Source organism: Cavia porcellus, unplaced genomic scaffold, assembly GCF_034190915.1.
Source record: "Cavia porcellus strain 051 isolate PalLab524CR breed Dunkin Hartley unplaced genomic scaffold, mCavPor4.1 scaffold_14, whole genome shotgun sequence".
NCBI lineage: Eukaryota > Metazoa > Chordata > Mammalia > Rodentia > Caviidae > Cavia > Cavia porcellus.
This window is the reverse complement of record NW_026947497.1, coordinates 54,344,841-54,357,610: the sequence shown is the minus strand read 5'-3', so window position 1 is coordinate 54,357,610 and position 12,770 is coordinate 54,344,841. Positions and strand designations below refer to the sequence as shown.

The 12,770-nt window shown below is 36.9% G+C and overlaps 1 long non-coding RNA gene across 1 annotated transcript; it reads right to left on the bottom strand.

The window, feature by feature from the left end:
- Positions 1–4,090: 4,090 nt before the first annotated feature.
- Positions 4,091–12,175, bottom strand: LOC106029153 (uncharacterized). The gene is made up of 4 exons (XR_001202827.2): positions 11,982–12,175; positions 9,410–9,596; positions 9,093–9,233; positions 4,091–4,466 (listed from the first exon to the last, which is right to left on the bottom strand). It is a non-coding gene; the product is annotated as an uncharacterized LOC106029153 (long non-coding RNA).
- Between the last annotated feature and the right edge of the window lie 595 nt (positions 12,176–12,770).

The following is a 12,770-nucleotide window of genomic DNA, read 5'->3' as shown; positions in this document are numbered from 1 at the left end:
ACTAATGTCTGCCAAAAATCCTTTTCAAAATAGTCGTCATCAGCAATGGTGGTAAACATTAAAGTAACTGTTAGGGGAAGGGAAGTTTTAACACATATTTATGTGTTTATTTCAGAGTAGTCTCTGAGTAAAAGACATTTGTTGTCTTCTAAATAAATGTGAAAGAATCTAACAGGAATACATTGTTATAAAGAAATTACAGGAAGATACAGCTGTAGAACAGCATCTTCTCACAAAAGATACGGTAGTTTAAATAAAAGATTTTACAAGGAAGAAAGGTCAAAGACAGTTTTAAACCTAAATTGATGCAGGACAGACACCATATTTTTTTAAATTTAATTGATTGATAATGAATAAAAATAATAGATTCATACAGTATGAATCAAAAAGAGATTGGATATAAAAACTTTTAAGCACACTTTTGTACAGAATGTGAGTAATTTTGTTAGATGTGAGCTTTAATGTGTTATATATTCGGCTTTTATTAGTACGTTTGCGTTTCCTTGGGCATTTGGAACATGCCCACTAACATTCCAATTCTTTTTCCTCCTTCCCTCCAATCTCTTTTATTTTTACAGCATGCAATTCATTTGTTTATCTTATAAGGTCTTCAATATTGAACTATCATATATACAAATGAAAAGCTGCAACAACAAATATGAAACGTAAGGTCAAACAAATATGAAACGTAAGAGAACTGCATTAAAGTCCACTTTTAGATACATGTTGGATTACATTTTTCTGCCTTTTACCCTATCTTCTGCCTATTATTTCATGGTTCATATTTTTTTTTTAATTTTTCATTATCAGAGAAGCCACATGAAATTTTAGCAAGTGTGTCTTTTCTTTCACTGAGCATTTGGAGCTCAAGGTGAATTCATTTTCCTACAAATGACTCATTTATTTATTTATCTTATTTAAAGAAAAAAGAAAAAAAGACAAAACAGAATAATAGGTAAAGGTAATACATAGTTTCAAAGAAAAATATTAGCACTAAGAAATTACTAGTTAATGAGTTATTTATTATCCTCATAGAAATAGTTGTTCAAGTTACAAAATCAAAGAATCCAAGATGGACAGATATTCAGACATTCACAGTGCAAACCGTTCTGTTCAATGATCTCATGAAAACATAGTAGTACGGTCATTTATCTTACACACTTAAACATACAAATAGCTGTATCCTTTAGAGCACTTTCCCTCCCTTTCACTTTCACAACTTCCATTATACATTTTGGATCTTATTACTCTTTCAGTTTTTATTTTATTTTTTATGCTAGAGACAGGAGGTGATATTTACAAATGTGGGTCTTAAGTATTTGACTTAGGAGGATCCTCTCCACTGTTGGCAGGAGAGCAGACTGGTGCAGCCACTGTGGAAATCAGTATGGAGATTCCTCAAAAAACTAGGATTGGACGTTCCATTCAATCCAGCTATTCTCCTCCTACATATTTTCCCAGAAAAGTTGAAAAGGTCATGTCACAGTGAAATATGTGAACCCATGTTTATAGCAGCACAATTTGTAGCTAAAACTTGGAAACAACCAAAATGCCCATCAACTGCAGAGTGGGTTAAAAAGATGTGGTGTTTTTATACAATGCAGTATTATTCAGCTGTCAAGTTTATTTATTTATTTATTTATTTTTTTGGCGGAACCAGTGATCGAACTCATGACCTTGTACTTGCCAAGCAGGCACTTACACTGCTGAGCTAAACCTCCATCCCCCACATTTTCTTAATTTGTCATCTTTTCATGGACATATAGGTTGTTTCTAAGATTTAGCCATTATGAATTATTTTTCTATAAATATGGATAAGCATAAGTCAATGTGATACGCATCTGTACCTCTTTTGGGAAGCTAATTAGAAGCAAAATAGCTGTGTAAAATGGAATTATTATTTTTACTTTTTAGGAAAATGCTGATATTCATAGTGGAATTATGATTTTACAGTCCCATCAGCAACTGAAAAGTGACACATTATCTACACATCCTTGAAAATATTTGTTATTGGTTAAATTCTGGTGGCAAACATTTTTCTGGACTGAGAATCTCAGTGTTCTTTTTAATCTGTATTTCTCAAACATCCAGGGACAATGAATATCTTTTTAACATATTTATTGGCTATTTGTATTTCATCTACTGAGAAGTACCTCTTTCAGATGCCCATTTTTAAAACAGTGGGCCCTTTAATGGGACAGGCTAATTTTTCAAATTTTTATATACTAGACACTAGTCTTTTATCTCTGGAGTAGTTGGCAAAATGTTTCCCTATTCGGTAAGTGGACCCTTTATACTTTCCATGGTTTTTAGGTTGTGCAGAAGCTTTTAAATGGATTGATCCCATTTGTTGATTCTTTGTAGTATTCCCTGTGTAATAATCATAGTTGTGCTCAGAAAGTCTTTCCCTATACCTGTGTCTTTGAAAGCTTAATGTATTTGTTCTTCTGTCAGATTGTTTTTGTTCTCTTGTTAAGATCTTTGATTCACTTTTATTTCAGTTCAGTGCATGATGAGGGATAAAGATTATGTTTAATCCTTGACCTGGGGATGTCTATTTTTTCCAGCAGTGTTTGTTAGAGAACCACCTACATTTCTGTTAGCCAAAGAATGGGGCCCCTGTGTCAATGACATCATATCTCAGCATTTCTAGAGTTGTTTCTGTATCTTCTATCCCAGACACTCATGAGTCCAGTTTCTGGTCAATATCATGTTCTTTTTAATCACTGTAGCCTTATAGTATAAAGTCTAGTATTATGATAACCTATGCTTGCCCAGAATTATTTTTGTTAGTCCAGGTTTCTTTTGGCTCCATATGAATTTCCAGCTTGCTTTCTATAATCTGGTAAGGAAAGTTATTGGTGTTTTGATTTTGATTGCACTAAATCTACTTAACAGACATGGAAGTGTCACCATGTCAGCTATATTAGTTCTGTCTGCCCAGGAACAGAGGCTATTATTCCATGTTGTGATATCTCCTTCAATCTTCATTTTCAGAGTGCTGTAATTTTCATTGTAGGGGTGTTTCACTTTCTTAGGCTAATTTCTAAGTATTTTATTTTTTATGCTAATGTGAAGGGTATTTTTTCCTTAATTTCCATGTTGGTGAGTTTGCTGTTGGTGTACAGGAACACTACTATTTTCAAGTGTTGATTTTGGATCCTGTTCTACTATTAAGTTTGAATGTTAGTTCTAGGAGTCTTTTGGTGCAGTATTTGGAGTTCTCTGTATAAAGGATTGGTTCTGCAATTGCTATTGAAAAGTTATCATTTAATTTCCATGTACTTATATAGTGCTGTAAGTGGTTGATCTTTTTGTGGTTGGTTTCTATTCTCATTGCAGAATGGTCTTCTACTATGCATGAAATAATTTTGATTCTTTTGCATTTACTTAAGCATACCTTTTGAACTAGTATGTGATCTATTCTAGAAACAGTCCCTTGTGCTGCTCAGATAAAATGTATTCTGTTGCTGTTGTATGGAATATTCTGTAGATACCTCTATCTACAGAGTAGATGTCTGTTTGCAGCGCTGCTTAAATCTGAATATAACTTTGTTGACTTTTTTTGCAGTTTATCTGTTGTGACAGTGGGTTATTAGTGTTTACCTGAATTTTCACATCAGCTACTGCTTGTTTTATGAAGTTGGATACACCAGTGTTTGCTGTGCATGTTTGTAGTTATTATCTCTTCCTGTTGAATTGTTCCCTTAACAAATATGTGATGAACTCCTTTGTCTTTTCAGATCGGCCTTAGCTTGAAATCAATTTTTTTTGGAATTTAGGATGTAACTGCTTCTCTTTCCCAGGTTCTCCTTGGGTGGAATATGTCTTCCATTCTTTGGTTTTTAATCTATATCTTTTTCAACTAAATTAAATGTATTTCTTATATACTACATACTGCTGTATTTTTTTCTTGATCCATTCAATGTGTCTTTCATTTGGGAAACAGCCATTCACATTGAGAGTTATTACTGAGAGGTATGAGTTCATTACTGTTTTGGGTTTGTATTTCCAGTTGCTAATTTCATTATATCCTCTTCTGTTAACTGTTTATAGTGCTAGATTATTTAATTTAATTGACTTATTGAAATTGTTGAGTTCATTATTTATTGCTTTTTTTATGAACAAAATTAAGACAAAATTTCTTAACAAAGTAATAGGAGAATAACAATAGTTAACACATTGTGCATCGTTGTCTTTAAAGTAGCAACTCAGAGTTCAAGATACAGGCATAAAAATTCTCCAAATGGTATTAGCACAAATCTTTCGTTCCGATGAGCTAAGAGACAGTAGTGATATAATTATCTTGCATTTTTTTCCCTTTCTCTGTCCTCCATTTCCCCTGATTCCCATCCTCATTCCTTTTTCTTTTTGAAACGTTTCCGAGGTTGATTTACTGCTGCCTACCACTTTGCGGTCTTCCAAGACAACGTGTTCACATGGCAATCACTGAAAGTGCTTGTCATCTAAAGTGTTAAGAAAAATAAAGATAGTAATGATAAACCTTCATTAACCATGTAAAAAGAAAAGGCAAAAGTTTTAAAAATCGGAATAAATCAAAACATCACACTAAAATAATTCCAGAGAGTGTTCATACTTATATTCTTTGTGAGCAGAGTAACTGACTCAGAGAAAAAGGACAGGAGAAACCTCTAGATTAGCCCCAAAGCATACACCTTTTTAAAGGATTCTAAAAGTCACAGGAATAGAGATGACCTGGGAGTCTAAGGTGGGGCGCAGGGGGACCTGATCTGCAGTCTCTGTGTAAACTGAACACAACTAATGTTACCCAAATGGAAAGTGGGGAACCCTAAGGCTGCTCCAATAAATTACCACAAATGTAGTGGACTTCAAGGACAAAGCTATCTGGTCTTGAAGTCTGGGGCCAGAAGTCTGCAGTTCCTGTGGCTGGACTGAAATCTTCCTGTGGCTGGACTGAAATTGGAGTCAGCAGAGCCCCTTTGCTTACTAGTCCCCGGGGTCTTGGGCTCCCCTTTTCCTGGCTGCCCAGCTCTGTCTTCAGGTCCCCACCAGTCCCTGCAGTCTCCTTCTGGGATCCCCTGTGAGGAGCCCCAGGACAGCACTGGGCCCCTTTGAGTGCTCTGCCAGGGCCTCCCTGTGGACCTCCTGAACTCCTCGGCCCCTGCAAAGGCCTTATTTTATTCTGGATTTTTCCCCAGACTAAGCATCATGCATTGTTTTCAGAAATTAAAGTTAAGTATACTTGTAGAAAGGAAGGCCTACTTCAGACTATTTACTTATAAAAACATTAATGCAATTAAAATATGATTACACAAAAGCTTTTATTTTTTGCATATAAACAGGTACCTTGAGAGGCATCAGAGTGCACTGAGCTGTGTTTGTTTTATTGTATTTACTTATTTGTGCTTCTGTGTGGTACTGGGAATCAAACTCAGGGCTCTGTACATGCAAGGCAAGAGCTCCACTGCTGGGCTGCACCCCAGCCCTAGATTTATTTCAAACATCTGAAAAAGTCTCCCATTGTAATTTCTTGTGTTAATGCATCTAACTGGCTGGTGTAGCAGTTAAATTTTAAAAAAATACAAATTCTAATGAGGTAATTAACAACCCTGACTATGTAGACATAAAATTCATGGAAATGAACAAAAGAAAATAAAAATCCTTAAAATAAAAACTGATTATTAACAGAGGCTGAATATAAAAAACAGATGAAACAAAGACTTATTCTCTGTAATAAATTTAAGATCTTAATAACAAAAATACTTTGGAATCATATAGAAGTTAAAGTACTTTGACAAATGAGAAAAAAGGTTAAATAATTAGGTAAAGCACATTTGAAACACTGCTGTGATTGATGACAACAAGTCGTCATTTACATGTTAATTTTCTGAATTAAGTTTATCATGATTTTCTATGGATGATGAAGTCTTCCCTTTTTGGAGCTTCTTCTAAGAGCTTTGACAGGTGGAACCTGAGCTATAACCATGCACAGAATCAAAAGATGTAAAATACCCCAGAGACCCTGGACCCCTGCCTGGTCCTTCCTGTAGACAAACAGGGCGTCCCCCACTCCACATGCTGATCTGTTTCCTGATTGTTTTGCTGACCTGTTCTAGATGGTGCGTAATTTTTTAAAAAGCTAATTTGAATCATGCATTCTATTTTTAAACTCAGTTTATTGTTTAGAATTCAGTCACAAAACCCTTTATCCAAACCCACTCAGGAGGATTACTGAAATGGAAAAATTTATAATTTGCTCAATTAGGAAACATTGTCTTCTCTACTGAGTGCTAGGCAAATGCATTTCACTCACTACATAGCTTTTGTTCCACTTTAATCCTTTTGCCATGATCAGTGATCAAATCTGTGCAGAGCACTTAGGCAACATGAGGTCCAGTATGGTTTCAATGATAAACAGTAGAAATTGGCTTCAAACATAACACATACCAGTGTTTTCTGTGATTTTGTTTTAATTTGGTTGGGTTTTTTATTTTGCTCTTAGCTGCACTGAGAACTCAACCCTGAGCATGTGCAATCAACTATGTTCCTAGTGCCTTTTGTTTTGTATTATTTTGAGTCAGGCAGCTGCTAAACCACCAAATTGCTCAGGCTGGGTTTGAACGCATGATCTTCCTGCCTCAGTCTCTTGGAGTGCTGGGGTTAGAGGTTGTACCACCACGCCTCGTTGACAGTTGTTCATTTTAAAATTATAATTGAAATGCTTTCTTAAATGGAAAGTACAGAGCTATGCAAGGTTATGAACTACAGGAAGCATGTCTGACATTTATTCTACCCAGTTCTTTTCACATATGAGTCAGCTGAACTCCAAAGGACATGGGAAGATCACACTGGGAGTGAGGAAACTCTGGAGTCTCACGCACTGAAATGTGACCAGCACTGCAGAGCTGTGGGTCTCCTCCTTCTCATAGTATTTTTCAGCAACCCTGGGAGAGAAAAATTGAACTTTCTTTTTTTTAATTTTTTTTTCTTTTATTTAAAAGGAAAAAGAGAAAAAACAAAACAAAACAAAGTGGTGTAAGCGTACAAGTAATACAGAACTACATTAAAAAAAAATAACAGTAAGAAATCACCAGTTAATAGATTACACATTATCATCTTAGAGATAGTTGCTCAAGTCACAGTATCAAAGCATACAAAGTGGACATTCAGTGAGACTACAAACAGTTGTGTTCAGTGATCCAACCAAAAACATTAATATGGTCATCTGTTTAACACATCTAAACACACTTGCAGTTGTATCCTTTAGAGCACTTTTTTTCCCCTCTCTTTTTTACAAGAAAAGTTACACATTTTGGGTTTTATTACTCCTTAGTTCTAATTCTTTTTTTTTTTTTTTTTTGGAAGAGAATAAAGTCAAATATGGCAAAACAAAGCTGTCAGTCAAAACCAAGGATAGATATAGCACATGATGTAAAAACAAGTACAAGGTTACCAACAATGGTTACCATAATGCCTCTTGCTTCCTTAAAAGAATTGTCTATCTCATTAGATATTATAAAGTTGAACAAAACAATAGAGAACAAGACCAATAAAACCTAAACCTTGTAAACATTACAGGGATTCCAAAGAAGATAATAGTCAAACCAGAATGGGCATCTTAGTGAATCTTATTGCCTTCAAAGTAGTTGCCTATACCCTCAAACTTGATACTATCATACAGAACAGAACAGAGTCTAATCAGTCAAAACATGATAGTGGGAGTATTTCAAGACTTCAAATCAAGTTAATAGGAAATCAAAAAAGTTACTATAATATATCCTGCTAATTTTTTTGATTTTTCCCCTTAATTAAAAAATCATAAAAAAACTAAATAATTTTTTTAATAAATAAGGGAGAGATTGAGATAAAAGAGGACATAACAACATAACAATACAGGTCAAAGCATGACTGTTCCAGTAACCTAGTGCTTCACCACCAAATAACCTGGTTTAATAGTAGTTACCATAGTTCTTTTTCCTTGAAATATTTAAGCTACCTCAAACCCAGGAATCTGTGCATTGTGTTTACCCTGCAAGTTAAATCTGAATATGGTGTAGATTTAGCAAAGTGGAATTGTGGCAAGGCAGGGTCTGTCCCATGGGTGCTCAGATCTTACTTACTTCCTGGCTGCTGAGAAAAGCGCTGCGGCTGTGACTTTCTGGCTCATCCAGCAAAGTTTCCACCTTTTTTCTTCCAAATGCACTCACTTATAATTTACATACTATAAAGCATATGAAATATTTACAGTCCTAGAAATTCTATAGATTATTTTTGCAAATAATCTCCCTTCGACGAAACCCTGATTCTTCTCATTCTAGAGTGAAATACATTGGTGACCTCAGGATGCTTTATCAACTCCAGCTAAAAAGAATGTGAGTTCTGTGAGGCCAAAGATTTGCAGATGTAGTCAGGTGTGGTCAGTCGATGGTGGCATTAAATCTTTCATCAATTTCTTGTTTACATATTGTATAAATTCCTGAGGAAATGATGTTAAATTTCCCTGTAGATGTGTCTACTTCTTTTTCTTTCTAACTCTTGCTATTACACAGAGGAAACTGTAAAACGCAGAAACCGTGCATGTCTCAGCAGCACCTTACGCGGCTGCAGACCTCGGCTAGCGAGGGCTTCAGGCAGGGCGAGGTCCAGCGCTCCCCACCCCACCCACAGAGAGTCCCTGCATGGATGTGACCGCAGCACTCAACCTGGGCAGGAGAACTGGAGCTTGAGCCCAGCCTGTTACCCAGTGAGACTTGGAGCCTAGCTAAAAACTAAAAATTGAGGTTGAGGAAAGCCCTGGGTTCAAACCCCCCACAAATCCCCACACACAGTTAAAAAAAAAAAAAAAAAAAAAAAAAAAAAAAAGGAAAAGAAACCTGTGAGCTCCTGGTTCATGACTGAGTTACCGAAGTGCCATTTACTACTGAGGGAAGAGGCTTGACGAGTCTACCGCAGCCCAAGCGGGTATATAGAGCTCACAGCAGTGCAGAACAGGGTCCCGGGCCTTCAAGGTCTCCCCCCGCTCCAGGGAACAACTCCCATCCTGCAGGCTGCAGTCTGGGGCATGCTCTGTGCCGCGGCCCCACCTTTGCCCGCGCGCTCTGTGTACTCACACAGGTGTGGACAGAGGCACATCTTCCACTGTGACGTGGTTGCCTCGATGTTCAACAGCAGAGCCGGGCAGACTGCTCTGCAGCGAGGGTGCACAGCTCAGAAGCGCAGCAAGCTTACAAGTCTGCATCTCCTGGGTGGTGCTGTAAGAAGAAACTCTGAATGGGGCACTTGTTGGGCACAAGGTCTTGTGACCATTGCAACCGCGGTGGAGTGTGGACAGCTCAGTTGGCCTTGGGATTTATGGGAACTGATGAGCCACACTTCTAATGGTGTCTGGTCAGTCATGGACAGTTTTGGGGTTCAGGTCTTGTCTCACCCTCTGATCTCTGACTCTGTTCCTCTGTTCTGCTTCTCAGATCCACGAACTTAGCAGCTTTGACAAGGCCTTCCTCCATGATGTTCCTGCCTGGAGCCCCTGACCATGGGCTGAGGGCTCTGCAATCCTGAGGCAAGTTTAACCTCTCTTCCCTTAATTCCTGAGTTCTGGGTACTGTACCAAGCAACTGGAAAGCAGACAAACACAGTGACTATAGATGGACAAAAGCTAGGTTTGGCTTTAAGGATATACGTGAAAGACGTATTGAAATTGATTGTTTAACTCTGTTAAGAATTAGGGTTGGGGGCAGAAAATGCACAGCCGTCTGAACAGAAACATTCTGCCCAGTGAGGACTAATTTCCCTTTCTCCTCAGCACTCTCACCTCCTTAATCCCTCTCTTCCTAGTGCTTCAGGTCTGCACTATTTACCCCTCAGCCCTTCCGCACTAATGCAGCTCTTCTTAAATAGCCTCAGTTACCTGAACAAGCTGGATTTGCAAGCACAAAAGACAAATTGGGCAAGGATTTCCTACTAGGTTGAATTTCTATTATTATCATTTGATTTGAATAAGTGGCATGTTTACAATTAGTGTAGCTGGTATTTTATGTTTTCCATGCTTCATTGTTCATGAGTAGTTGCAGGTCTCTATTGTCACACTCTAATAAAAGACATAAAAGTTAATTATTCTGTGGGGAATCTGTAATTATTTATGGACATTCGCTAGCGGCATACTGTGAATGCTCAGAAGGATTCTCACTTTAAATAGAGATGTGGAACCCTCTGGTCCATTTATTTATATGCTGTATCACTCAGTTTTCTCTCCTAACAAGTCGATTTATCTTGCACCATCCTGAATTGGAGCATTGGACAAACCCTGTTTACCCCACTGCCCCTATAGAAAGATGCCACCTTCTATGTCACTGAGGTTCGGACAAAATCTCAAATTTTATGACTGAGGTACATGCCAAGCTGTGAGAGTCTGAGCGAGTAAGACAGTAAAAGCTGGAGCATCAGTGTGAGAAGAAACATTAAAAGCATTAATGAACAAACATCACTATAGAAACTTTTGGGAAGCGGAAATAGGTCTCTATAAAACAAAATGAGAACCCATCACTGGTAGAGAAATCATTCCCAGGGGAACTGAAGTAATACAAGTACAAAAAAAAAAAAAAAAAAAAAAAAAAATCTTCCCTACACGGATTGCTTTGTTTTGGCTTTTTTGTGTAGTAATATTCATGATAAAAGAATGCTGTCTCATGCAGTATTTCTCAAGATCAGATGCTTTGTTTGAATGTGGGTTCATTAAATTTCAACTTATTTACTTTGAATCTACACGTGTAATTACATAAAACACTTAATGTATATTTTCACATTTAAGGCTGTTAAAAAACAAACTTTTATGTTTTGATTTCTAAAAATATTCCCTCATTCATCATGCAGAAAAATGATTTAAAATGTAGGGCAAAGCAAGCAAACAACCAAATCTAATCTTAGAACACTAAGATGAAGTCCTAATTTTCAAAACCTTAAATTGAAGCACAAACAAAATCCAGAGGTCTTAGAAAAATCTAATGTTCATAAAGCTAGCATTTCACAAAGAAAAATTTCATAAGTTAGGTTTTAGGAAGCCTGAATGAAGCACATTTTTTGATCAGTTTTGTTATAACTAAAGTTGGTGTGAACACAGATTTACATTCTCCATTTTTCAGCTCTTAAATCACTGGTGCAGTTGAAAATGTAACTTTTTCTCAAAGGCTACCATAGTTACCTGTTAATGTTTCTTTATTAAATTTAATTTACTAATTACTTAAAGTTGAAGTAGCAATCACTAGACCACTTTATTTTTATTTGATCAGATACTATTTATACACACTAAGGTACTGATACTGAATTCAACTAAATAAAAGATATCATCAATTCTGTTTCATATTACAATATATCAGGCCAATTAATGTAATAAATGCCATTTTTATGCTTCCACTGCAGGTATTTGTCATTGAAATATCTTTATGAGTTGGACATAATGTAATAATTTTATATAAAGAACAAGTTTTTATAAATTTAGTAAGAGTATTACTCATATCATGATTTTATTTCTGCTTAAATTGGTAATTCTATGATCATGATAAACAAAAACTGGTCTTCATGTTCATCTTTTAAGTTGAGAACTCACTAGAACAGTTATTTGATCTAATTGTAAAGTTACTTGTGTCTCTACTTGCAAAGTTTTACTTGTGTTCATTTCCCATATGATCAGTAAGATAATTAAGCTCTTTATTGGATGTCAAAAGAATATTTTGTACAAAATGAACAACCGTCAATTCTTTTTTTTTTTTTTGTCATTTTCGTTTTTATCGGTACCGGGGACCGAACTCACGACTGCCTGCTTGCAAGGCAGGTGCTTATGCCGCTGAGCTAAATCCCCAGCCCCTCAACCGTCAATTCTTTAAAAAACAAGTTCAATATTTAATTCTTTCTGTTGACAAACAATTTAAGGTTTTATAAAGTTCTTAGCTACTAAAATGTTTTAAAATATGTGAAAGCATCTCATGAAACAGCACACAACTTACTGTAGTTTTTCTGATGCAAGAAATCAAGCTGCAGTCCTTCCAGAGGACCCAGAGGATCTGCGTTGAGGTACAGATGTTTCCAGGTGAGCCTCTGCGCTCACAGGCGCCCCCACTTCCCACTTGTGACTGTGGCTTTGTGTGCGATGGGCCACGCGAGGTCCTGGAGACACAGCGGTTGGTCGGTGGGAGGCGGAACCAACGAGTGACACTGGGCAGAGGAAAGCAGCTCAGGAAGGGGATCAGAGTGGAAACCCGAACCCCAGGCGGCTGGGCCAACCCTACAGCCTGTAACAGGTGCTATGAAAAACTTGGAGCCAAATCTAATTTTAGGCTAAAAGCCACACAGAAGTTACTGCTTAAAACTAAATGTTAAGGAAAGCATTTAAGTTATTGGGCAGATCTGACTCTGTACAGCATTCAAACTGTAACACATTGAAACCTATGCAACACAGTGTATGTCAATAATTTTAAAACAATTTTTCAAATTAATTCTAGAAGCATTTCATGTTGAAAACGTGGTAAGTCACGTTGCAGGCAGAGCGTGTGTGGGTTACCACCCAGGTTTCTGCAACTGCACCTGCCTTCTTAGGCAATGGTGCTTATTTTCTATTCCTGGTAAGCGAGCAGAAATCAAAGATGTGACCAATGGATAAATATGAATTTTCTTACACACTTTTTAACATGAGAAAAATATCTTCAAATAGAAAGCAAATATTAAGTCACAATGTGATTGTCATTTAAATATTCCCCTACCCTTCGAAATGTGTTTTCCTGAGGACTGTACACATT